The sequence below is a fragment of the Saccoglossus kowalevskii genome, chromosome 20 (assembly GCF_978046115.1).
Source record: "Saccoglossus kowalevskii chromosome 20, keSacKowa6.1, whole genome shotgun sequence".
NCBI lineage: Eukaryota > Metazoa > Hemichordata > Enteropneusta > Harrimaniidae > Saccoglossus > Saccoglossus kowalevskii.
The window spans coordinates 23,147,581-23,175,465 of NC_140660.1; the positions used below are offsets into that span (position 1 = coordinate 23,147,581).

The 27,885-nt window shown below is 38.0% G+C and overlaps 2 long non-coding RNA genes across 2 annotated transcripts in view; one reads left to right on the forward strand and one right to left on the reverse strand.

Annotated features, from left to right (window-relative positions):
* Positions 1-1,814: 1,814 nt before the first annotated feature.
* On the reverse strand, positions 1,815-9,191 carry LOC102800474 (uncharacterized). The gene is made up of 2 exons (XR_438246.3): positions 8,857-9,191; positions 1,815-2,228 (listed from the first exon to the last, which is right to left on the reverse strand). It is a non-coding gene; the product is annotated as an uncharacterized LOC102800474 (long non-coding RNA).
* LOC144341973 (uncharacterized) overlaps positions 2,090-27,885 on the forward strand; it is a 65,146-nt gene continuing 39,350 nt past the window's right edge. Inside the window, exon 1 of the long non-coding RNA XR_014927799.1 lies at positions 2,090-2,716. This is a non-coding gene — a long non-coding RNA (uncharacterized LOC144341973). The remainder of the gene's footprint in view (positions 2,717-27,885) is intronic.

Below are 27,885 nucleotides of genomic sequence, written 5' to 3' on the forward strand. Positions count from 1 at the left end.
CACAGTTGCCGATATAGGTGTACTTGCTGACACGCCATCTCCGGATTTTTCACACCGTAATTCATCATGTTCAAATCCAATGCATGTCTATTAATTATCTAAACTGTATTACAAGGAAGCTTTAGGAAGAGGAGGCATACTTGACAAATCAGACATAAAAATGAAATTCTGAGAATGGTGACATGTGTACAAAGGGGGATTGAAAGCAGTTTCGGTTATATTACATTATATCATACTACATTGCAAAACATTGCATTACATTACACTCTTTAGGTTTATTGATCTACGATTACGTGTGTTATTTTGACACCTCGTTCCATTACATTACATTACATTACACTGCATTACCTTATATACTACCTTACAGAGAATAACACTACATTACATTACACTCCATTGATTTATTGATCTACGATTACGTGTGTTATTTTAACACCTCGTTCCATTACATTACATTACATTACCTTATATACTACCTTACAGAGAATAACACTACATAGGAAAGATTTCAACAACACATTTACCAGTAGTTGTATGGTCACATCTGGCGCAGTCATCGTGTATCAAAAATATTGGGAACACACAGACATGGTTTGATACGGAGTATCTTTTTTCGTGTTTATTACCCGTCCACGTACGCATTCCTGACTTACAACGGTCTGTATTTGCGGTTACAGTTTCGTACTCCAGCAAACAGGATTAGGACGGGAATGATGGCATCATGTTTATACAAACGGTTAGGACTACAATAATAATAATAATTCGATTTGAATACAATATCATGCAGCTGACAAGAAAGGATTTAATTTCCAGCGTGTAACTTGATATCTGTACGATAACTGATACAGGCAAATATGCAAACAGTAGTATGGCTTTGGTGGAGGTACGGCGCTTGCGTTCAAGTCAATAATATCCGCTCCACATTGGGTGAATAAAATATGTGATATCAGGTCGGTTTAATTGGCACAAATCGGTGTGATGGTACCGGTGGGCGTTATTAATAGACAGGCAAGTCTGATCATGGTCGCCGCTATAAATACACATGATACCATTTTCTTTGTTGTCCCAGACTCGTGGTTTTATGTTTTGACTCCTTTTCTGACGGACAGCATTTTTTTTTTTGAAGTAAAATTGTTGTTTATTCGTTCATTTCAGTCGTGTTCAACGTGTGTTATGGCTCGCGTTGCGTTAGTAACAAGAAATGAACACCTCAAGTTCCGGGAGGCCGGCAGGCCTTTGTGCTGTGCGGCCTCTGAGTACAATGGTTTGGTACTAGTGGGTCGGTTCGACGGGCTTCCCTCATCCAACCACAGTTACGTAATAATGACCGAACAAGGAGTAAACAAAAAAAGTTCTCGTTGATACCTGTCTTACAGAAAACACCAATTACTGAACTAGTAGTTGTCAATGTTGTGTTACTATGGTGATAAACAACATGAAGTATACACAAAAATGCCATTTTGATGCCAGTATTCGAGTGGCGTAGTCACGGTAGCAAGGAAAAGCACATTGAAATATGTGTGCGGTCTGTTTTATTCAATACATCCCCGTATAATAGAACGTTGTAGGAAATATGGTCACCGGAATATCCCGTATATTTTACACCGATGCAGAAAAAACAACAACAGTTGTATGATATTCTGAATGCACTAAAATTGATCATTCGATAAATATTTAGTGTATTCGAGTTGAATGTTACAAAGATGCTATTCCCAATTTTTAAAATGACCAGATTTATACAGATTTCACAATTGTACACCTTGAATTCGTAGACACATACACGGATGACGTCACTACAATGCCAAGTTCACATCTTAATTTTATGTACAGTAACATTTTAATCGTTTTAAAATTACAATTCGGCAATATTTCGAAAATTAGCACAATAATTGTTCAAGTGATACTATCTGAACTTTTAGACGGAATTTTTGATAAAAGTTAGAAACAACTGTAAAAATTAATTTTAAAACGTTTTAATTGTCACATTTGAAAAGATAATGATTTTGTAGCTGTTAAGATTTCTGTGTTGTTAAATTCTGTGCTGTACAGGGGTCAAAGTTCACTGAGGCTCTCCCCCTACAGCACATTCTCACTTCATAATCAATCTTCAAGGGCCTACATCAAAAAGTCCGCCGTATCAACTTTCCATGTCCGATTCATCATCTTCAATTCCCTATTTTATTTCTGCCTCTGTCGTCACCGATTTCAGTCACACTCTGTAGTCATAACTGCAAGAGAAAGAGAGAGACATGCGATTAACATCAGGTCTGACCGAGATATGACAAGGCCGTTGTGCTGTGGCGGTCCGTCAAGTTCAGTCGGGGGGAGAACTTCGTATTTTTAAGGGTCTCGGCCGTTTCTGTCGCTCATGCTGGGTGGAAGAGTTAGCGACGAAGTTCGGTTATTGCGCTAACTGTGCCTTTCCACCGCAAAGAGCCATGCAGCAAAGTTGTGGGAAAATATGCGCCTCCGTCATCGTAAGAGCCCGGGTCTAACGAAAGTTTAAACGCCAGTTACAAGGTGGAAGCGGTTGTTATGACGCGATATACGGGCATGGTCTGAAACATGGATTAGACAAGCCGAAGCATCGGGATGAGTGATTGGTGCGAGTAGGATGTCGACATGAGATTACAGTGAGTTTGGGGGATTTTGCCTGCAATTATGAAAACCCGACAAAATGGCGGATAACGACACCGTGATCATATACAGATTGAAGGTGGGTAAGACGTACGTCTACAGATTTAACAATCTGCTCTATACAAATAAAGTATAAAAAATAACACACACCAATCCATAACAATAAAATTAATTGCTTTCTCATTATTCTTTATTATTTTCAATTGAATGTAAAGACCGCGAAGGCGTTCCGGAAGATAAAGCAAGAGTCGTGTATATACAGCCTGGCTCTCGTTAAAACTAGAACATGTACTGCCCATGTACCCGTTGTGCAATTTGTCGGCGAGTTTTTTGATTTAAAATTTCTTGATTCCCGTTAGAACATAATTCTATTTTATAATTCATCGTCATATTTGGGAAATAAAGAAATGTTTAGATACTCAACTCTGGTAAATAACCCCCGTATAATAATATGGTGTTACAACATTTATTGTTTTGTGCCGTTGTTCGAATTTTCTGTAACCTGTCCGCCATTTTCTTCGCAAAGAGGAGAACAGATTTGACATTTTTAACAAGTGAAGGGCGAGTTTGGGACAAATTACAATGTTCACCCCATGAGAAATCAATGACTATTGGGTACATATGTGTATAGATGATCTCAGCGCGGGCAATCCCAACAGTCTGATTTAAACAACAACCATTTATCTATTATTTGGGTCATTATATTATTTGCATATATATGTTTGTCTAATTAATGTAAAATATGACACAAATCCATTATTTAGTAGACTCAAATTTCAGACTCATTGACTAAAGTATTTATTTGGTAGTGTTACATTTTGAGAAAAAAAAATCAACATTTTTTCTACAAACAATCGTATGTCTACAATTGCGGTTTCGGTTTGTTCAACAAATGTGGTTGATAAAACTACACGGGACATTAGACTCGACTGAAAATGTGAACACCAAATTTTGATGTTATTTGGTCTGAACAGAATATTAAACCTTTCCCAAAGGTAACATCACATCGCCGTCCACTGCGATTTTAATACAATCATTAGTAGTGAGTAAAGTTTGTTGTTAGCATTGTTGGCACAAATGTTGTACTTTGGAACCTCTGTCTGAGGTTGGTTATTTATTTGCAAATTCTATAATCATCGGGTATTATTGAATAACAATCATTTCACTGGTAGCCAAGATATGCCACCGTGGTAGAACCAAACAGCGTGTATAATCGCATCCACCGAAACGCTGCGTTTCAGTGGTCGAATATTAAGGTGGTATAATGTTTAGGTTGCAAAAACAAAAACAGAAATATCTGTTCAAAAACTGGGTAGAGGCCGTAGATGTTGGTCACGCTGGGATGGTGGTGGTCATTAACAACTAGGAGTCAAATGTAACAATACTGGAATACAACTGGGGAATAAACTAATGTAATGTTTTCGACGGAAGTTATATGCATGCACATATACGTCCGTCTAATGTTGTGTTACGCAAGCTGTGTGTGATGTTGTCGACAATAAACCTGTCTGTACTATTACCGCAATTTAATCAATTTAGAATTGAGCTGAGGAATTGACAATGATATGAACTGCTTTTGAGAATGGATTGTTTTCTGTTAGACGACCACATTGGTCTCTATTCCGTGTCTGTGAATGCGATTACTGTAGCTATTGTTCCACCGATTATATAACGTACGGTCACCGTATTGTGATGGTCAAACGGTTTCCTTTTGACAAAATGCGATTTCCAACAAACAATCAACGGTAAAGATGCCAAATTGAGTCACGATTTTATAGTAAATTACCCCAGAATGTCTGCTGTTTGGTGTTGCCGCGTGGGTTCGTGTTCAAGCAATTGTGTCGAATGGTAATGGCTGAAGCCGTCACAAATTAATAACGAAAACTCTCCGTTTGGGTTGAAAAATTGTAATTTACTGTTACACATTAGCGTACTCGGCTCCGTGTCCGTGTCGTGGAAATACAGCGGAGACGACGAAGGGGGGGGGGGGGGTTACTGTGTCCTGTATGACGCAAATACGACAACTCAATGTTGTGGAACAGAAACAAATATGGCGTCCGTGACGATGATGGAGTGAAATTACAGAGTTTAGCTTGACGATGACGCGCCAGAATCACAAAATGATAATTTCACGCTATTTATTAACTTATTTTCGTTCTATATCTTTCTCTGGCATCTTGTCGTATTTAATCCGCAGTAAATTTAGCACGGCACCCTATTCTCAAGTTACAAAATAGCGGCAAACAGCGACAAGTAATTCATGACCTTTCAGTGTCTAGTACGAACTGACGGCTGATGACGAATGACCCCAAACATTAAAACACGTGGTTTTCTGAAACATACACACAAACCTTCTATCTACACAGCCGCCATTACAGAAATCTTCAGTCGTCTGCGAACGTGGTGAATGTTTAAATTCGTGTTTGTGAGATGTGTATGATGACGGATTCAACATACAGTAATTTGTTCTGTCATAATATTTTTTTCGGGTGCACGAAGAACGAATTACACCGTGTTTATGCACGAGACTTTCTGGAGAAGTGTTCGAAAAACTACAAAATTTTCCCTGTAAAATGAAATATTTTCCTGAATTAAAATGAAACATCATTTTCTGCGTGTCGCTATAAATGATGCCACATACAATAATGATTAAAAAAAAATTTGAATTTTTTTTTTGGTTATGTCGATTAGGAATTTTCCCGTGTTCGCGTGTTTTGCCAAAAGGTCACTGAACTGTGTTTGTGTAAGTTTGGCTCAAGACAACTATACCAATAACTACAATGTCGATGTCAACAACCATAATCGAATAGATATATTTCCATGACAAAAACTACTTTTTTCAATTTAAAATTTAGAACATAGTTTTAAGTGATATTTAATAATACGGCACTCATCCAAAATTTCTTGTCTCAAAATTGTGTACTAGTATTTACTCTTGTATTGATGTGACACAATTCTGCATGAAAGCTTAAAACTATATAGTTATATCAGCGTACCGACGCGACATAAACGGTGTCAGCCATATTGCCCATAATGAAGTTCTCATTTACCGTTGGACTGAAACTATTAGTATGCATGTGTCTGTTAGTCAATCCTTCGACCTTAACTCGTCGGATTAACGGTGTTATCTGTGTGCTAAGTAAAGAAGAGGTGTTTACAGCTCCGTTCGTGTCACGGACCGTGTACAAACAGGCTAACAAAACATTAGCCATGAGCTGGAGTTTACTGATCGGACAGTCTGCTTTGACGAAGCCCTGCGTGGCCTTCTTTCTGATGAACAGTAAACATTGCTGTACGCTGTAGCTATGCGTGTCAGTAGTCGGGTCATAGCAGTGAACGAGACACCACCGAAAACACAGATAATATAGGAGTGATATAACTTGTGAAACCATACGTATTTGCAAATTTATCAGAATATTTTTTTAGGAATGGGTCATTAGGCAGGTTAGGTGATTAGAAAATCTGGGGGAACCTGCACACAGGGAACATTTTCAAAAATATGTACAGAGAGTTACCGAACAAGAGTATATTTAAAAAAAACACTAAATGCTTAAAATAAAAAAACTCAAAACTTGGTGAAGGAAAAAAGACTGAATTATCTGCAAGTAGTTGTCAGCTACCCCCCCCCCAGTTTCCAATGGTCAACTCCTTATATGTCAACTTGTTTTGACCGATATTGCTCGGGTCAGCGTAAAAAAAACGCAACTTCGTTATAATAGTGGAATTTAGGGGGGATTCTTGAATGAGTATATCGTGGGCGCAGTAGGCAGACAAAAAGGGAGAATTTATGAGAGAAATATGGGCCCTAATTTTGTTATTTGTCATGTATTATAAATGTTTATATCTAAACAATAACACGTAAACGACTTTATTATTGTTATAAGATTCTGGTCAAATTATGTTAAACTACAATGTTTACCATGTTTAAAGTAATGATTTTCGAATTCTGGACATTTTGACCACCCAACTTAAAGTATTAAATAAACTGAAATAAAGAGAGTATATTATTCCATGTGTATGTATCCGATTGTTCGTAGAAATGTTGCTGTTTTTTTTGACAAAATGTGTTGTCGTCTGCGTGGATGAACGCGGCAAAACAAGTACTGCAATCGCCGGGTCTTCTGCTTGAATTTTGTTCCACAATGCTGTGTTCAGACCACACACGCGCTGACTGCACCCGGATAAAAGATAGGAAAACGTTTAAAGTATTCTTTTGAATCCAGGACAACTGCAGTGAAAAACACACCAGTAAATCTGTGAATTCCCCTATTCTGCCTGCCTGGTTCGACTTGATAGTTTAGCAAAACAACTATTCAGATCCCGATCTCCTGTCTTTCACTTCGTTCTTTGTCTGTAAAAATAGACTACTGCGAAGACTGAATTGCATTGTCAGATGAAAGAAGGCAAATGTCAGCAGACGATAACGCCCGTAGCGTGCCTACTGCCAGAAGATCGGTCTGAATAGAGCGTCTTTGTGCCGAGCAACTTCACAATGGAGGCATGTTATCGTTTACAAAACACGGCAAACTGGCATGGCGTCTCTTATTCGTGTGTATGTGTGAGACCAGTTACAATCACGCGAACAGAACTTAAGTAAGCAGCCAGAAAAATTTCGCACTTTGCAATTGTTGCCCAGTATGTTTTTATATAAAAATAAAAGACAAAAAAAAAAAAAACGTGTTAACTGTACCCCATTTTTGTACAGCCGAAATACACTAAATTGATCTGCAAGAAGCAACTTAAAGTTAAAAGTCCGGTTTAAAGTTGAGTTATGTTGCCTTGTTTTATTAAATAACGCCACCTACAATATGTAGTTATTGAAAGTGGATTCCCTTTCACGACGAATGTTCGAAAACGTTCTGTAAAGCGGAGTTTTGATCAAGCCAAGATGGCCGACCCTACAGAGTGACAAAATTCCTCGTTTCACATGCGACACACACTGTTGGCTGTTCTACATACAAATTGAGGCGATACTTTCCAGCGCCCCAGGGAACTGTTGCAGCGTTAATGTAAGATTTACTAGTCAACTTTCCAGTCAAATTTCCCGTTTAGCCGGGCGATGTGATACAACATCAGTAAATGTGTAACTCGGCTCTGTATTCGGCGAAAACGAATTAACCTGCATTAATGCGCCAGACTTTCTAGAGAAGTGGTCGGCAGACTACAAAATGTTTCCTGCGAGATAAAATGTGTTATTGTTTTGCATGTTTTTGCTATTAATAGCTGAACTTTCACACTAGTACATGTTTATTGTTGTCTTATTTAAATCACGAATATTTTGCTACATTAGCTGTCTCCTTTCAAAGCGATGCCATCCAAAATACACGGATTTGGTGAGAATATATGAAAATGGAGTTTTGACAATGAATCTTTAATGAAATACGCCCAGTCCCGTGTTGCGCGCGCTGATTTTACGCAGATGACAATCTATAGTGTCGGAAACCGAACTTCCCCTTTTATTCCACCTGAAAATACGAGGGAAATCAACGCGGTTTTATTCTAATGTCTCACTCAGCGCGAAAGATTTAATACGCGAGATCTGCTCCAATCTGTCATGGGAACAGTCGTCGCGGTTTTTCAGTTGCCTTTGATCACTGTCACGTTGTTGTACGAAATGAAGACATTGAACTTGGCAGTATGTCAGATTGTAAACCAACATTAACGCGCGCTTGCTTTTACAGTGTTATTGCTTTCAACGCAGTTCCATGCTGATTGACCTGTTGATAATTTTTTCAGGTGACAAAAAATCGTAAAATAAGTTTGTTAGTGTAACATGAAAGATTAACTGAAAATATCCCGCGAAAAGGGGGCCAAATGAGACGATGTATTATGAACTAACAGTGGATATCCGCGCTGTAATTACGACGTATCGCCCGCCTTGAGTGTAAACTAACAGCTAATACAGCAAAATCTTTGCTTGTCGGTGAACTTTGTGAACCCAAGGACCCAATATCTAAAGACAATTCGCTTGATTTTAACTTTAACTGGTTCAATTTAGAGGTTTCGTCGGTTTTATTGTTCGTCGATTTTCGGTGAATCTTTCCTTGTTTAATCAAAGGACGGTTTTGAGTGGACGGAGAACTTCAGTAAAAGCCGCCGCCTCGTTGTTGAGATTAGGTAATGACGGTGGGAGGGTGCCAGGGAGTGATTTACAACCCCGGGTCGGGCATTCAACTTTATAAATTGCTATATTCAAACAAACAAAACTATCAAACTCACCGAAACTTCTATGTGCCAACTTTCCTCTTTGAAAGCGTGAGGGGAAATCCGTTGTTTTGGTGGCTCTTTGTTGTAGTGTGAACGACTACTTCCCAGCCGCAGACGTTTTTTTAAAAAAATAATATAAAAGTCTGTTGAGTACGACGACCTCTTTGTTTACTCCAAAATTATTAGTGAAGTATGGTTTCCAACAGGGACAATAACTCCTAAAAACCCGTGTGTGATATCCCATATAGCGAACTACAACGATACACCCCTTCGGTGGTTAATAGTCGGCTTCGGGACTGGGCGATTTTTCAAAACATGGCCGAGTTCAAAAGAAACGTACGCACGTGGCCTAGACGAACGTGAAGCCCATGGAAAGGGATTAGATGAGATAGGGGACACTCAAACACCGTATCGTTTACACTTGTTATGCATTTGTATAGAAATCCAATTAAGGCATTTTCTTATTAGGTGTACGCTATTACCCGCACTGAATAGAAGCTCACATTGCGGCGTCTCGATCTGTACGTGCATTGTGTATAGTACTATTACGTAATGAACACGCCTTTACGTGGCCGCCACACGTTTGAAAATTCTTATTTCCAAGATAACAACCGCGTTTTTTTTTTGGAAAATATTTATCATCTCGTTTCCCGATCGTAGGTCATCGGTAGTTCAAACTCATCGTTACACGACAGCGAACTGTTTTGTGCACTGAGTCCGTTATATAAGAGTTCGCTGTGAACCATGACGCGACAATCACTGAGACGATGTCGGTTTCCTTTCATATTAGCCGCGTTCAGGGTCCCCCGCTACACGGAAGCGATTCTATTATTAACGGGTCGACTGTCAAAGTATTATGCGGAAACGCGCCTCCACCATACGGGAATACATACATCCTTACTAGCATACGATTAATCGACCAGTTTTATCCATGTACGTACACCTACGGTTTTACCCACCAGAGACTGCTTCACATTGCTCCTTACAATACCGCGACATTTATTGTATTAATACTCTTAGTGGCCCGCCAGCCACTTGTACCAATAAACAAATTAATATGACGTATAAAAAAACTACCCGATTAAGAATTGTGATAATTCTGGATAACTTGAACAATAAAACAACGTGCGTGAAAATAAAGATTTCAAAATAAATAAATACTAACCGAGACATATCAATGTTTCTAATTGCTGCCCAAATAACAAATAAATAAATAAATAAATAAATAAATAAATAAATAAATAAATAAATAAATAAATAAATAAATAAATAAATATAATCGAGACACGGATCTTGTGTTTCAAGCATTGGCCAAATAAATAAATAAATAAATAAACAATTTTATAAGCAAAAACAATTTCAAAAAAGAATTGAGACCGGATCACTTGTTCTAATTATGAATAATTAAATAAATTCAAAAATTAAATATTGGTAAAAAATATCGAGACAACAATAAATTGTTTTAAATAGTGGCTAAATAAATAAGCAAACTATTGAATGAATAGCACGCTTGGCAGAAATCTCATTTAATACTTTCTAAACAACAATTGAATTTGAACGTCCAGTCATGTCCTCTTTATCGCTAATAAATTGACCAGATGTGATGCTCTTTCTCAATAACCTTTGTCACAACAATTAATGATAATGGTTATGAGTAACAATGCATTTACAGTCAATGTTGGTGGAGGAATTATTTGTCATAATTAAAGGGCGGTGGTCGTCGTGCCGCGTCCTGTTCGATATGGGACTCATAGAGACGTATACAACGCTTGTAAAATACATTGTTTATTTACATGAAATTCGAACACGCGCTGCACGACGACCACCGCGCTTTAACTATGCTAGTTTCAGGTGGCGATTCGCGTTGTTTAAGTTATTGATGTTGGTAGTTACAGTCTCGACTGTCAATTTTGTGTGTTGAAAATAGTAATTTATCAGTTATAGATGCGATGCATTTACAGCCATCAACTTAGCTCATAATTAGTAATAATGTTGCTTACAAATATCAGTTAATGCGGATAGTTAATAATGTTAACAATTAGTAATGATGATAGTTAATGACGGTTATAAATAGTGATGATAATTGTTAAAGCGCGGTAGTCGTCGCGCTGCGCATGTTCGACATTTGTGTTGATAAACATTGATTTTCCCATAATCCAATGCGCTCTTCAAATAGAAATCACAAGTATGAGGTTTGACCTGGGCGCGACTTGCACTGATTACCACCGGTGACTCCTTCGATACCTTCCAATCACATGAAAATTACCTAATTACAGCTTGGAAACGTGCCAGTTCGTACTCGTTGATCTGCGCAACAGTCAAAGTCGCCATCTTTGTTTATATGAGACCCATATATCTCGCACATGCGCAGCGCGACGACTACCGCGCTTTAAACGCGTCAGTTATGTGTAATGGTCGTTGATATTGTTAGGATATTGAGTTGTCAGTTCTAGTCAGTGATATACTTTGTTGACAATGGCTCAAATTTACCGTGTGCATTTTATTTTATTTTATGCACCCAAATACAGTATTTTTACCAAATAATATCACATTTATTAAAGTTATTGTTCATACATGAGTTGTTGAACACACTACATAGTTTGTAATTTCATTCAGCTTCTTTCAGTCATAATTCAAGTCAAGTCTGTAATATTCTTGTAAAATCGGTAATTATGAAAAATGTTTATGGGTGCACAAAGAATCCATTTCATTATGAATTATTCTTAATATAAATTTTCTGAAGTATCTTGTCAAAATAATTTTTTTCAGGATTTGTTCTCCCAAAAAACGAAAGAATTTCACAATGTCGAAAACGGAAAGGTTTTACCGTAGTGTTTTATTTTGAGATCTGTCGCGTATTTTAATTTGCCTTTCTAGAAGAAATTACTTTATTGTATTTAGGCCTACCCTGTTTAACTAGAGTGTTATCATTATGATTATTAATATTATGAAGTCTAACAGATATTTTATTTTTCACACGAGCAATCGCTTACTTGTTTAAATGTCACGAATCGTTAATTTTTCTTCTGAATATTTACACAAATAGATGAGTAAGAAAAAAGGGTCAGCGGAGTGCAACCCCATTGAATAAACATAATTATGCAAGTTTATTTTATTTGATCACATTTTTTCTTAAGTTGAGTTTGGTGCTCATGAGATACTATCAGTCTTAGAAAGAAAATGTCCCTCAATGTTTCGGTGGGAAAAAATTGAGTATGCACTGTCTTTGTAATCCGCATCTTCCCATGACATTTGAAAGACAAAACATAAAATTTTGGTTGTGCGCATGCTCGAATCTGCTAATAAGTACTATGATGTGTTGTTCACAGTTCTCAAAACTTTGACCACAAGACGTACTCGGAAATGACGGTGTTTGATACAGTAACAGTCCCAAAGCAGCTGAACGCTTTATTGAAGACGAGTTCAATAAACATTTATATAAATACAATAAATGCTGTTAATATTGCAGGCACAATTTGTTTTGGCGGGATTGATGACAACTAGTGATATTTCGAGATGTCGTTTCCTTTTGACCAAAAAAGCACATTTTTGTGCATATTTCAAACCACAGTGTCCATAAAAAAAATACTAACAAAATTTTAAAATTCATTACAATAAGCTTTCCGAAAACATATAGTTTTGTGGACAAAGGGAGGTCATCTTGGTTTCCTAATTAACTAATTAAAATACCTATCAGGTAAACTGCATCTCTACCTTAAGTGACAATGAAACCAAACCAACCAATCACCGACCAATAATTCGAAAAAAACAATAATGGAAACCTTGAATTCGAGCATTTATTCAGACAAGATGTTACCTGTTTAACACTTTGGTCATTCAGAGCAAAACAAAACGTTTTTTTTTTTTGTTTTTTTTTTTAAATATGCTAATCAACACCAAAAGTCAATAGTGATATTATGCGTGTTGGTTTTAATTAACAAAGACATTAATGGATGATTCACTAATATATAGCAGCCATATTATGACGAGATAAAATAGGGTATGAAAAGGTTAATTTAAATGTGTGTTAACTGATATGTCAATGTTCCAATAGTGACAGCTTACGAGTATACTGTAAAGGGATTAATTATTCACTGGGTTTTAATTTTGCTTATTTCGCTGACTGGAAAATGCGCTAAATTAAAACACAGTGAATATGTAAAATTGAGCATAGAACACATTATCTAAATGATAAAACCGTGAATTTAAAACCCACTGAATATGCCTGAAACGGTAAATCAGCAAAAATTAAACCCACTGAAAATTAGTCATTTTACAGTACATATCTAGTTTTCAGTTAATAGAAAAATCGATAGCAGTTGAACTCCCATGGTGCATCTCACTTATACATACAATAGATAAATTGTCTATAAGCTTCAAAAGATAAATTACTATGTATATAACTGTGCATTTTATGTCATCATTGTTCATTTGTTTATTTCAGTCATTTATATTTCATAATTCCATGGCAAGTTCATGACTTATGGCATTGGCCACAGAAGCCAGTTTGCAGTTTAAAAAATATGTGCAGATCGCTGTCTATGAATACATCATATTCATATGAAGCATACACAGTAGTGTACTTCCAGGATGCATCACGATAATTTCATTCATATATTTCTGCTGTGAACAAATAATAAAGATCAATAATTAAAGAGTATTGCAGGTAGGCCATGGTTATGTTTGAATTGTAAGTTTTATTTAAAAAGTAATCATAGACCCTTCAATGTTTTCAAAATTAATTAATTAAAAAAAAATTGATAATTGCTAATGGGTGTTTGTGGCTGGTAAAGGGTGTAACTTGGCACATTTCAAGTGAAGGAGTAATGCAAATAAGATTCATGTTTAGGGGTTGTTTAATGGGTGTTTGTGGCTATTAAAGGGTGTAACTTGGCACATTTCAAGTGAAGGAGTAATGCAAATAAGATTCATGTTTAGGGGTTGTTTAATGGGTGTTTGTGGCTATTAAAGGGTGTAACTTGGCACATTTCAAGTGAAGGAGTAATGCAAATAAGATTCATGTTTAGGGGTTGTTTAATGGGTGTTTGTGGCTGGTGAAGGGTGTAACTTGGCACATTTCAAGTGAAGGAGTAATGCAAATAAGATTCATGTTTAGGGGCTGTTTAATGGGTGTTTGTGGCTGGTGAAGGGTGTAACTGGTACATTTCAAGTGAAGGAGTAATGCAAATAAGATTCATGTTTAGGGGTTGTTTAATGGGTGTTTGTGGCTGGTGAAGGGTGTAACTTGGCACATTTCAAGTGAAGGAGTAATGCAAATAAGATTCATGTTTAGGGGTTGTTTAATGGGTGTTTGTGGCTGGTGAAGGGTGTAACTGGCACATTTCCAGTGAAGGAGTAATGCAAATAAGATTCATGTTTAGGGGTTGTTTAATGGATGTTTGTGGCTGGTGAAGGGTGTAACTTGGCACATTTCAAGTGAAGGAGTAATGCAAATAAGATTCATGTTTAGGGGTTGTTTAATGGGTGTTTGTGGCTGGTGAAGGGTGTAACTTGGCACATTTCAAGTGAAGGAGTAATGCAAATAAGATTCATGTTTAGGGGTTGTTTAATGGGTGTTTGTGGCTATTAAAGGGTGTAACTTGGCACATTTCAAGTGAAGGAGTAATGCAAATACGATTCATATTTAGGGGTTGTTTAATGGGTGTTTGTGGCTATTAAAGGGTGTAACTGGCACTTTTCAAGTGAAGGAGTAATTCAAATAAGATTCATGTTTAGGGGCTGTTTAATGGGTGTTTGTGGCTGGTAAAGGGTGTAACTGGCACTTTTCAAGTGAAGGAGTAATTCAAATAAGATTCATGTTTAGGGGCTATTTAATGGGTGTTTGTGGCTGGTAAAGGGTGTAACTGGTACATTTCAAGTGAAGGAGTAATGCAAATAAGATTCATGTTTAGGGGTTGTTTAATGGGTGTTTGTGGCTGGTGAAGGGTGTAACTTGGCACATTTCAAGTGAAGGAGTAATGCAAATAAGATTCATGTTTAGGGGTTGTTTAATGGGTGTTTGTGGCTGGTGAAGGGTGTAACTGGCACATTTCCAGTGAAGGAGTAATGCAAATAAGATTCATGTTTAGGGGTTGTTTAATGGGTGTTTGTGGCTGGTGAAGGGTGTAACTTGGCACATTTCAAGTGAAGGAGTAATGCAAATAAGATTCATGTTTAGGGGTTGTTTAATGGGTGTTTGTGGCTAGTAAAGGGTGTAACTGGCACTTTTCAAGTGAAGGAGTAATTCAAATAAGATTCATGTTTAGGGGCTGTTTAATGGGTGTTTGTGGCTAGTAAAGGGTGTAACTGACACTTTTCAAGTGAAGGAGTAATTCAAATAAGATTCATGTTTAGGGGCTGTTTAATGGGTGTTTGTGGCTATTAAAGGGTGTAACTGGCACATTTCAAGTGAAGGAGTAATGCAAATAAGATTCATGTTTAGGGGTTGTTTAATGGGTGTTTATGGCTCGTAAAGGGTGTAACTGGCACTTTTCAAGTGAAGGAGTAATTCAAATAAGATTCATGTTTAGGGGCTGTTTAATGGGTGTTTGTGGCTAGTAAAGGGTGTAACTGGCACTTTTCAAGTGAAGGAGGAATTCAAATAGGATTCATGTTTAGGGGCTATTTAATGGGTGTTTGTGGCTGGTGAAGGGTGACAATCACCTAGTGTGTTATTATCAAAATTAATGTCAGGGTATCAGTGTTCAAGGGTGGTAACAATAGTAGAGAATGGGGGGGGGGGTATTATTGGTAGGGACAATATAATTGGATTTATTGGGTGAAAAACGTCACTAACCTACAGTGTTATTCCCATAATTTATGGCTTGTCGGAGTTTAAAGGTGGAGTTAAAATTGGTCGGGATGGGCACAGTGTAATTGGATTTACTTGGTGGGAAATATACATCACCTACTGTGTTTTTGTCAGAATTAATGTCTTTGTGCAACGGGTGGGGAAATAAACCCTTAGATAAATTAGTTTGGCCTACTTCCATAACAAAACAAAAACACCACTACACCACAAAAAAGTAACAACAACGTTGCTGATAGGACAGAGTTAATATTCGTGTTGTTAAATGAGTATCTGTGGCTTGTAGAGTGTGTAGTAACTGTCACCTTTTCAGAGAAGAGTAATGAAAATAAGATTAAGCTTATGGTATTAGGGTGGCTGGAAACAGTCAATGCGATTTGCAGGATGGGAAAGAGGTTTGTGAAGGTTACAGTGTAATTGGGATTACTTGGTGGAAAATACCCATCACGCAATTTATTATTGTCCTAAATTATGGCTTGGTGTCAGTGTCTAAGAAGGTATGAATATTGGAGAATTACAGGTGGGTGGAGCTAATATTGGTTTTGATGGGGAGAATGTCATTGGATTTACTTGGTGGGAAATACCCATCACCTACTGTGGAATTGTCATAATTTATAGCTTGGTGTCAGTGTCTAAGAATGGTATGAATATTAGAGAATTACAGGTGGGTGGAGCTAATATTGGTTGGGATGGGGAGAATGTCATTGGATTTACTGGGTGAGAAGTACCCATCACCTACTGTGGAATTGTCATAATTTATAGCTTGGTGTCAGTGTCTAAGAATGGTAAGAATATTAGAGAATTACAGGTGGGTGGAGCTAATATTGGTTGGGATGGGGAGAATGTCATTGGATTTACTTGGTGGGAAATGCCCATCACGTACTGTGTTATTGTCATAATTTATAGCTTGGTGTCAGTGTCTAAGAATGGTATCATTATTGGAGAATTACAGGTGGGTGGAGCTAATATTGGTTGGGATGGCGAGAATGTAATTGGATTTACTGGGTGAGAAGTACCCATCACCTACTGTGTTATTGTCATAATTTATTGCTTTGGTGTCAGTGTCGAAGAATGGTATGAATATTAGAGAATTACAGGTGGGTGGAGCTAATATTGGTTGGGATGGGGATAATGTAATTGGATTTACTGGGTGAGAAGTACCCATCACCTACTGTGTTATTGTCATGATTTATTGCTTGGTGTCAGTGTCTAAGAATGGTATGAATATTGGAGAAATGCAGGTGGGTGGAGCTAATATTGGTGGGATGGGGAAAATGTAATTGGATTTACTGGGTGAGAAGTACCCATAACCTACTGTGTTATTGTCATAATTTATGGCTTGTTGTCAGTGTCTAAGAATGGCATGAATATTGGAGAATTACAGGTGGGTGGAGCTAATATTCGTTGGGATGAGGAGAATGTAATTGGATTTATTTGGTGGGAAATACCCATAACCTACTGTGTTATTGTCATAATTTATAGCTTGGTGTCTGTGTCTAAGAATGGTATGAATATTGGAGAATTACAGGTGGGTGGAGCTAATATTGGTTGGGATGGCGAGAATGTAATTGGATTTACTGGGTGAGAAGTACCCATCACCTACTGTGTTATTGTCATAATTTATGGCTTAGTATCAGTGTCTAACAATGGTATGAATATTGGAGAATTACAGGTGGGTGGAGCTAATATTGGTTGGGATGGCGAGAATGTAATTGGATTTACTGCGTGAGAAGTACCCATAACCTACTGTGTTATTGTCACAATTTATAGCTTGGTGTCAGTGTCTAAGAATGGTATCAATATTGGAGAATTACAGGTTGGTGGAGCTAATATTGGTTGGGATGGGGAGAATGTCATTGGATTTACTGGGTGAGAAGTACCCATCACCTACTGTGTTATTGTAATAATTTATGGCTTAGTATCAGTGTCTAAGAATGGTATAAATATTGGAGAATTACAGGTGGGTGGAGCTAATATTGGTTGGGATGGCGAGAATGTAATTGGATTTACTGGGTGAGAAGTACCCCTCACCTACTGTGTTATTGTAATAATTTATGGCTTAGTATCAGTGTCTAAGAATGGTATAAATATTGGAGAATTACATGTGGGTGGAGCTAATATTGGTTGGGATGGCGAGAATGTAATTGGATTTACTGGGTGAGAAGTACCCATCACCTACTGTGTTGTTGTCATAATGTATTGCTTTGATGTAAGTGTCTAAGAATGGTATCAATATTGGAAAATTACAGGTGGGTGGAGCTAATATTGGTTGGGATGGCGAGAATGTAATTGGATTTACTGGGTGAGAAGTACCCATCACCTACTGTGTTATTGTCATAATTTATGGCTTAGTATCAGTGTCTAAGAATGGTATCAATATTGGAGAATTACAGGTGGGTGGAGCTAATATTGGTTGGAATGGAGAGAATGTCATTGGATTTACTGGTTGGGAAATACCCATCACCTACTGTGTTATTGCTATAATTTATGGCTTAGCGTCAGTGTTTAAGAATGGTATCAATATTGGAGAATTACTAGTGGGTGGAGCTAATATTGATTCGGATGGCGAGAATTTAATTGGGTTTACTGGGTGAGAAGTATCCATCACCTACTGTGTTATTGTCATGATTTATTGCTTGGTGTCAGTGTCTAAGAATCCTATGAATATTGGAGAATTACAGGTGGGTGGAGCTAATATTGGTTGGGATGGCGAGAATGTAATTTGATTTACTGGGTGAGAAGTACCCATTACCTACTGTGTTATTGTCATAATGTATGGCTTGGTGTCAGTGCCTAAGAATGGTATGAATATTGGAGAATTACAGGTGGGTGGAGCTAATATTGGTGGGATAGGGGAAATGTAGTTGGATTTACTGCGTGAGAAGTACCCATCACCTACTGTGTTGTTGTCATAATATATTGCTTGGTGTCAGTGTCTAAGAATGGTATCAATATTGGAGAATTACATGTGGGTGGAGCTAATATTAGTTGGGATGGAGAGAATGTCATTGGATTTACTGGGTGAGAAGTACCCATCGCCTACTGTGTTATTGTCATAATGTATTTATTGCTTGGTGTCAGTGTCTAAGAATGGTATCAATATTGGAGAATTACAGGTGGATGGAGCTAATATTGGTTGGGATGGCGAGAATGTAAGTGGATTTACTGGGTGAGAAGTACCCATAATCTACTGTGTTATTGTCATAATTTATAGCTTGTTGTCAGTGTCTAAGAATGTTATCAATATTGGAGAATTACAGGTGGGTGGAGCTAATATTGGTTGTGATGGCGAGAATGTAATTGGATTTACTGGGTGAGAAGTACCCATCACCTACTGTGTTGTTGTCATAATGTATTTATTGCTTTGATGTCAGTGTCTAAGAATGGTATCAATATTGGAAAATTACAGGTGGGTGGAGCTAATATTGGTTGGGATGGCGAGAATGTAATTGGATTTACAGGGTGAGAAGTACCCATCACCTACTGTGTTATTGTCATAATTTATGGCTTAGTATCAGTGTCTAAGAATGGTATCAATATTGGAGAATTACAGGTGGGTGGAGCTAATATTGGTTGGAATGGAGAGAATGTCATTGGATTTACTGGTTGGGAAATACCTATCACCTACTGTGTTATTGTCATAGTTTATTGCTTGGTGTCAGTGTCTAAGAATGGTATGAATAGTGGAGAATTACAGGTGGGTGGAGCTAATATTGGTTGGAATGGAGAGAATGTAATTGGATTTACTGGGTGAGAAGTACCCATAATCCACTGTGTTATAGTTATAATTTATAGCTTGGTGTCAGTGTCTAAGAATGGTATCAGTAATGGAGAATTACAGGTGGTGGAGCTAATATTGGTTGAGATGGCGAAAATGTAATTGAATTTGCTGGGTGAGAAGTACCCATAATCTACTGTGTTATTGTCATAATTTATAGCTTGGTGTCAGTGCCTAAGAATGGCATGAATATTGGAGAAATGCAGGTGGGAGGAGCTAATATTGGTGGGATGGGGAAAATGTAATTGGATTTATTGCGTGAGAAGTACCCATAACCTGCTGTGTTATTGTTATAAGTCGTAGCTTGGTGTCAGTGTCTAAGAATGGTATGAATACTGGAACATAACAGGTGGGAGTAGCTAATATTGGTTGGGATGGGGAAAATGTAATTGAATTTGCTGGGTGAGAAGTACCCATAACCTACTCTGTTATTGTTATAAGTTATAGCTTGGTGTCAGTGTCTAAGAATGGTATGAATAATGGAGAATTACAGGTGGGAGTAGCTAATATTGGTTGGGATGGGGTAAATGTAATTGGATTTACTGGGTGAGAAGTACCCATCACCTACTGTGTTATTGTCATAATTTATTGCTTGGTGTCAGTGTCTAAGAATGGTATCAATATTGGAGAATTACAGGTGGGTGGAGCTAATATTGGTTGGGATGGTGAGAATGAAATTGGATTTACTGTGTGAGAAGTATCCATCACCTACTGTGTTATTGTTATAATTTATGGCTTAGTATCAGTGTCTAAGAATGGTATCAATATTGGAGAATTACAGGTGGGTGGAGCTAATATTGGTTCGGATGGCGAGAATGTAATTGGATTTACTGCGTGGGAAATACCCATCACCTACTGTTTTATTGTCATAGTTTATTGCTTGGTGTCAGTGTCCATGATTGGTATGAATATTGGAGAATTACAGGTGGGTGGAGCAAATATTGGTTGGGATGGGGAGAATGTCATTGAATTTACTGCGTGGGAAATACCCATCACCTACTGTGTTTTTGTCATAATTTATGGCTTGGTGTCAGTGTCTAAGAATGGTATGAATATTGGAGAATTACAGGTGGGTGGAGCTAATATTGGTTGGGATGGCGAGAATGTAATTGGATTTACTGCGTGAGAAGTACCCATAACCTACTGTGTTATTGTCATAATTTATAGCTTGGTGTCAGTGTCTAAGAATGGTATCAATATTGGAGAATTACAGGTGGGTGGAGCTAATATTGGTTGGGATGGGGAGAATGTCATTGAATTTACTGCGTGGGAAATACCCATCACCTACTGTGTTATTGTCATAATTTATAGCTTGGTGTCATTGTCTAAGAATGGTATGAATATTGGAGAATTACAGGTGGGTGGAGCTAATATTGGTTGGGATGGGGAGAATGTCATTGAATTTACTGCGTGTGAAATACCCATCACCTACAGTGTTATTGTCATAATTTATAGCTTGGTGTCAGTGTCTAAGAATGGTATGAATATTGGAGAATTACAGGTGGGTGGAGCTAATATTGGTTGGGATGGCGAGAATGTAATTGGATTTACTGCGTGAGAAGTACCCATCACCTACTGTGTTATTGTCATAATTTATTGCTTGGTGTCAGTGTCTAAGAATGGTATCAATATTGGAGAATTACAGGTGGGTGGAGCTAATATTGGTTGGGATGGGGAGAATGTCATTGAATTTACTGCGTGGGAAATACCCATCACCTACTGTGTTATTGTCATAATTTATAGCTTGGTTTCAGTGTCTAAGAATGGTATTAATAGTGGAGAATTACGGGTGGGTGGAGCTAATATTGGTCGGGATGGCGAGATTGTAATTGGATTTACTGGGTGAGAAGTACCCATAACCTACTGTGTTATTGTCATAATTTATTGCTTGGTGTCAGTGTCTAAGAATGGTATCAATATTGGAGAATTGCGGGTGGGTGGAGCTAATATTGGTTGTGATTGTGAGAATGTAATTGGATTTACTGGGTGAGAAGTACCCATCACCTGCTGTGTTATTGTAATAATTTATTGCTTGGTGTCAGTGTCCATGATTGGTATGAATACTGGAGAATTACAGGTGGGTGGAGCTAATATTGGTTCGGATGGGGAGAATGTCATTGGATTTACTTGGTGGGAAATACCCATCACCTACTGTGTTATTGTCATAATTTATGGCTTGTTGTCAGTGTTTAAGGATGGTATGAATACTGGAGAATTACAGGTGGGTGGAGCTAATATTGGTCGGGATGGCGAGAATGTAATTGGATTTACTGGGTGAGAAGTACCCATCACCTACTGTGTTATTGTCATAATTTATTGCTTTGGTGTCAGTGTCGAAGAATGGTATGAATATTGGAGAATTACAAGTGGGAGGAGCTTATATTGGTTGGGATGGGGAGAATGTAATTGGATTTACTGGTTGAGAAGTACCCATCACCTACTGTGTTACTGTCATAATTTATAGCTTTGTGTCAGTGCCTATGATGGTATCAATAGTGGAGAATTACAGGTGGGTGGAGCTAATATTGGTTGCGATGGGGAGAATGTCATTGGATTTACTGCGTGGGAAATACCCATCACCTACTGTGTTATTGTCATAATTTATAGCTTGGTGTCTGTGTCTAAGAATGGTATGAATATTGGAGAATTACAGGTGGGTGGAGCTAATATTGGTTGGGATGGGGAGAATGTCATTGGATTTACTTGGTGGGAAATACCCATCACCTACTGTGTTATTGTCATAATTTATAGCTTGGTGTCAGTGTCTAAGAATAGTATCAGTATTGGAGAATTACAGGTGGGTGGAGCTAATATTAGTTGGGATGGGGAGAATGTCATTGGATTTACTTGGTGGGAAATACCCATCACCTACTGTGTTATTGTCATAATTTATAGCTTGGTGTCAGTGTCTAAGAATGGTATGAATACTGGAGAATTACAGGTGGGTGGAGCTAATATTGGTTGGGATAGGGAGAATGTCATTGGATTTACTTGGTGGGAAATACCCATCACCTACTGTGTTATTGTCATAATTTATAGCTTGGTGTCAGTGTCTAAGAATAGTATCAATATTGGAGAATTACAGGTGGGTGGAGCTAATATTAGTTGGGATGGGGAGAATGTCATTGGATTTACATGGTGGGAAATACCCATCACCTACTGTGTTATTGTCATAATTTATAGCTTGGTGTCAGTGTCTAAGAATGGTATGAATACTGGAGAATTACAGGTGGGTGGAGCTAATATTGGTTGGGATGGGGAGAATGTCATTGGATTTACTTGGTGGGAAATACCCATCACCTACTGTGTTATTGTCATAATTTATGGCTTGGTGTCAGTGTCTAAGAATGGTATTAATATTGGAGAAATGCAGGTGGGAGGAGCTATTATTGGTCGGAATGGCGAGAATGTAATTGGATTTACTGGGTGAGAAGTACCCATCACCTACTGTGTTATTGTCATAATTTATGGCTTGTTGTCAGTGTTTAAGGATGGTATCAATAATGGAGAAATGCAGGTGGGAGGAGCTATTATTGGTCGGAATGGCGAGAATGTAATTGGATTTACTGGGTGAGAAGTACCCATCACCTACTGTGTTATTGTCATAATTTATGGCTTGTTGTCAGTGTTTAAGGATGGTATCAATAATGGAGAAATGCAGGTGGGAGGAGCTATTATTGGTCGGAATGGCGAGAATGTAATTGGATTTACTGGATGAGAAGTACCCATCACCTACTGTGTTATTGTCATAATTTATTGCTTTGGTGTCAGTGTCGAAGAATGGTATCAATATTGGAGAATTACAAGTGGGAGGAGCTTATATTGGTTGGGATGGGGAGAATGTAATTGGATTTACTGGGTGAGAAGTACCCATCACCTACTGTGTTATTGTCATAATGTATGGCTTGGTGTCAGTGTCTATGATTGGTATGAATATTGGAGAATTACAGGTGGGTGGAGCTAATATTGGTTGGGATGGCGAGAATGTAATTGGATTTACTGGGTGAGAAGTACCCATAACCTACTGTGTTATTGTCATAATTTATGGCTTGTTGTCAGTGTCTAAGAATGGTATGAATATTGGAAAATTACAGGTGGGTGGAGCTAATATTGGTTGGGATGGTGAGAATGAAATTGGATTTACTGTGTGAGAAGTATCCATCACCTACTGTGTTATTGTCATAATTTATTGCTTGGTGTCAGTGTCCATGATTGGTATGAATACTGGAGAATTACAGGTGGGTGGAGCTAATATTGGTTGGGATGGGGAGAATGTCATTGGATTTACTTGGTGGGAAATACCCATCACCTACTGTGTTATTGTCATAATTTATGGCTTGGTGTCAGTATCTAAGAATGGTATTAATATTGGAGAAATGCAGGTGGGAGGAGCTATTATTGGTCGGAATGGCGAGAATGTAATTGGATGTACTGGGTGAGAAGTACCCATCACCTACTGTGTTATTGTCATAATTTATGGCTTGTTATCAGTGTTTAAGGATGGTATCAATAATGGAGAAATGCAGGTGGAGGAGCTAATATTGGTTGGGATGGGGAGAATGTCATTGGATTTACTTGGTGGGAAATACCCATCACCTACTGTGTTATTGTCATAATTTATTGCTTTGGTGTCAGTGTCGAAGAATGGTATCAATATTGGAGAATTACAAGTTGGAGGAGCTTATATTGGTTGGGATAGGGAGAATGTAATTGGATTTACTGGGTGAGAAGTACCCATCACCTACTGTGTTATTGTCATAATGTATGGCTTGGTGTCAGTGTCTATGATTGGTATGAATATTGGAGAATTACAGGTGGGTGGAGCTAATATTGTTTGTGATTGTGAGAATGTAATTGGATTTACTGAGTGAGAAGTACCCATCACCTGCTGTGTTATTCTCATAATTTATTGCTTGGTGTCAGTGTCTAAGAATTGTATCAATAGTGGAGAATTACAGGTGGGTGAAGCTAATATTGGTTAGGATGGGGAGAATGTAATTGGATTTACTGGGTAACAAACACCCATCACCTACTGTGTTATTGTTATAATTTATTGCTTTGGTGCCAGTGTCTAAGATTGGTATGGATATTAGAGAATTACAGGTGGGTGGAGCTAATATTGGTTGCGATGGGGAGAATGTCATTGGATTTACTGGGTGAGACGTCCCCATCACCTACTGTGTTATTGTCATAATTGATGGCTTGGTGTCAGTGTCTATAGATGGTATCAATAGTGGAGAATAACAGGTGGGAGTAGCTAATATTGTTTGGAATGGGGAGAATGTCATTGGATTTACTGGGTGAGAAGTACCCATCACCTACTGTGTTATTGTTATAGTTTATTGCTTGGTGTCAGTGTCTAAGAATGGTATCAATATTGGAGAATTACAGGTGGGTGGAGCTAATATTCGTTGGGATGGGGAGAATGTCATTGGATTTACTGCGTGGGAAATACCCATCACCTACTGTGTTATTGTCATAATTTGTAACTTGGTGTCTGTGTCTAAGAATGGTATGAATATTAGAGAATTACAGGTGGGTGGAGCTAATATTGGTTGGGATGGCGAGATTGTAATTGGATTTACCGGGTAACAAACACGCATCACCTACTGTGTTATTGTCATAATTTATGGCTTGGTGTCAGTGTCTAAGAATGGTATAAATATTGGAGAATTGCAGGTGGTGGAGCTAATATAGTTTGGGATAGGGAAAATGTCATTGGATTTACTGGGTGAGAAGTACCCATAACCTGCTGTGTTATTGTCATAATTTATTGCTAGGTGTCAGTGTCTAAGAATGGTATCAATATTGAAGAATTACAGGTGGGTGGAGCTAATATTGGTTGGGATGGGGAGAATGTCATTGGATTTACTGCGAGGGAAATACCCATCACCTACTGTGTTATTGTCATAATTTATAGCTTGGTGTCAGTGTTTAAGAATGGTATGAATATTGGAGAATTACAGGTGGGTGGAGCTAATATTGGTTGTGATTGTTAGAATCTAATTGGATTTACTGGGTGAGAAGTACCCATCACCTACTGTGTTATTGTCATAATTTATTGCTTGTTGTCAGTGTCTAAGAATGGTATGAATATTGGAGAATTACAGGTGGGTGGAGCTAATATTGGTTGTGATTGTGAGAATCTAATTGGATTTACTGGGTGAGAAGTACCCATCACCTACTGTGTTATTGTCATAATTTATTGCTAGGTGTCAGTGTCTAAGAATGGTATCAATATTGAAGAATTACGGGTGGATGGAGCTAATATTGGTTGTGATTGTGAGAATCTAATTGGATTTACTAGGTGAGAAGTACCCATCACCTACTGTGTTATTGTCATAATTTATGGCTTGTTGTTAGTGTCTATGATGGTATCAATAGTAGAGAATTACGGGTGGGTGGAGCTAATATTGGTTGGGATGGGGAGAATGTCATTGGATTTACTGCGTGGGAAATACCCATCACCTACTGTGTTATTGTCATAATTTATTGCTTGGTGTCAGTGTCTAAGATTGGTATCAATATTGGAAAATTACAGGTGGGTGGAGCTAATATTCGTTGGGATGAGGAGAATGTAATTGGATTTATTTGGTGGGAAATACCCATAACCTACTGTTTTATTGTTATAATTTATGGCTTAGTATCAGTGTCTAAGAATGGTATGAATATTGGAGAATTACAGGTGGGTGGAGCTAATATTGGTTGGGATGGCGAGAATGTAAGTGGATTTACTGGGTGAGAAATACCCATCACCTACTGTGTTATTGTCATAATTTATGGCTTGGTGTCAGTGCCTAAGAATGGTATGAATATTGGAGAATTACGTGTGGGTGGAGCTAATATTGGTTGGGATGGGGAGAATTTAATTGGATTTACTGGGTGAGAAGTACCCATCACCTACTGTATTATTGTCATAATTTATGGCTTAGTATCAGTGTCTAAGAATGGTATAAATATTGGAGAATTACAGGTGGGTGGAGCTAATATTGGTTGGGATGGCGAGAATGTAATTGGATTTACTGGGTGAGAAGTACCCATCACCTACTGTGTTATTGTCATAATTTATAGCTTGGTGTCAGTGTCTAAGAATGGTATGAATATTGGAGAATTACAGGTGGGTGTAGCTAATATTGGTTGGGATGGCGAGAATGTAAGTGGATTTACTGGGTGAGAAATACCCATCACCTACTGTGTTATTGTCATAATTTATGGCTTGGTGTCAGTGCCTAAGAATGGTATGAATATTGGAGAATTACATGTGGGTGGAGCTAATATTGGTTGGGATGGGGCGAATGTAATTGGATTTACTGGGTGAGAAGTACCCATCACCTACTGTATTATTGTCATAATTTATGGCTTAGTATCAGTGTCTAAGAATGGTATAAATATTGGAGAATTACAGGTGGGTGGAGCTAATATTGGTTGGGATGGCGAGAATGTAATTGGATTTACTGGGTGAGAAGTACCCATCACTTACTGTGTTATTGTCATAATTTATGGCTTGGTGTCAGTGCCTAAGAATGGTATGAATATTGGAGAATTACAGGTGGGTGGAGCTAATATTGGTTATGATGGCGAGAATGTAATTGGATTTACTGGGTGAGAAGTACCCATCACCTACTGTGTTGTTGTCATAATGTATTGCTTTGATGTCAGTGTCTAAGAATGGTATCAATATTGGAAAATTACAGGTGGGTGGAGCTAATATTGGTTGGGATGGCGAGAATGTAATTGGATTTACTGGGTGAGAAGTACCCATCACCTACTGTGTTATTGTCATAATTTATGGCTTAGTATCAGTGTCTAAGAATGGTATCAATATTGGAGAATTACAGGTGGGTGGAGCTAATATTGGTTGGAATGGAGAGAATGTCATTGGATTTACTGTTTGGGAAATACCCATCACCTACTGTGTTATTGTCATAATTGATGGCTTAGCGTCAGTGTCTAAGAATGGTATCAATATTGGAGAATTACTAGTGGGTGGAGCTAATATTGGTTGGGATGGGGAGAATGTCATTGGATTTACTGGGTGAGAAGTACCCATCACCTACTGTGTTATTGTCATAATTTATGGCTTGGTGTCAGTGTCTAAGAATGGTATGAATATTGGAGAATTACAGGTGGGTGGAGCTAATATTGGTTGGGATGACGAAAATGTATTTGGATTTACTGGGTGAGAAGTACCCATCACCTACTGTGTTATTGTCATGATTTATTGCTTGGTATCAGTGTCTAAAAATGGTATCAGTATTGGAGAATTACAGGTGGGTGGAGCTAATATTGGTTCGGATAGGAGAATGTCATTGGATTTACTGGGTGAGAAGTAAACATCACCTACTGTGTTATTGTCATAGTTTATTGCTTGGTGTTAGTGTCCATGATTGGTATGAATATTGGAGAATTACAGATGGGTGGAGCTAATATTGGTTCGGATGGGGAGAATGTAATT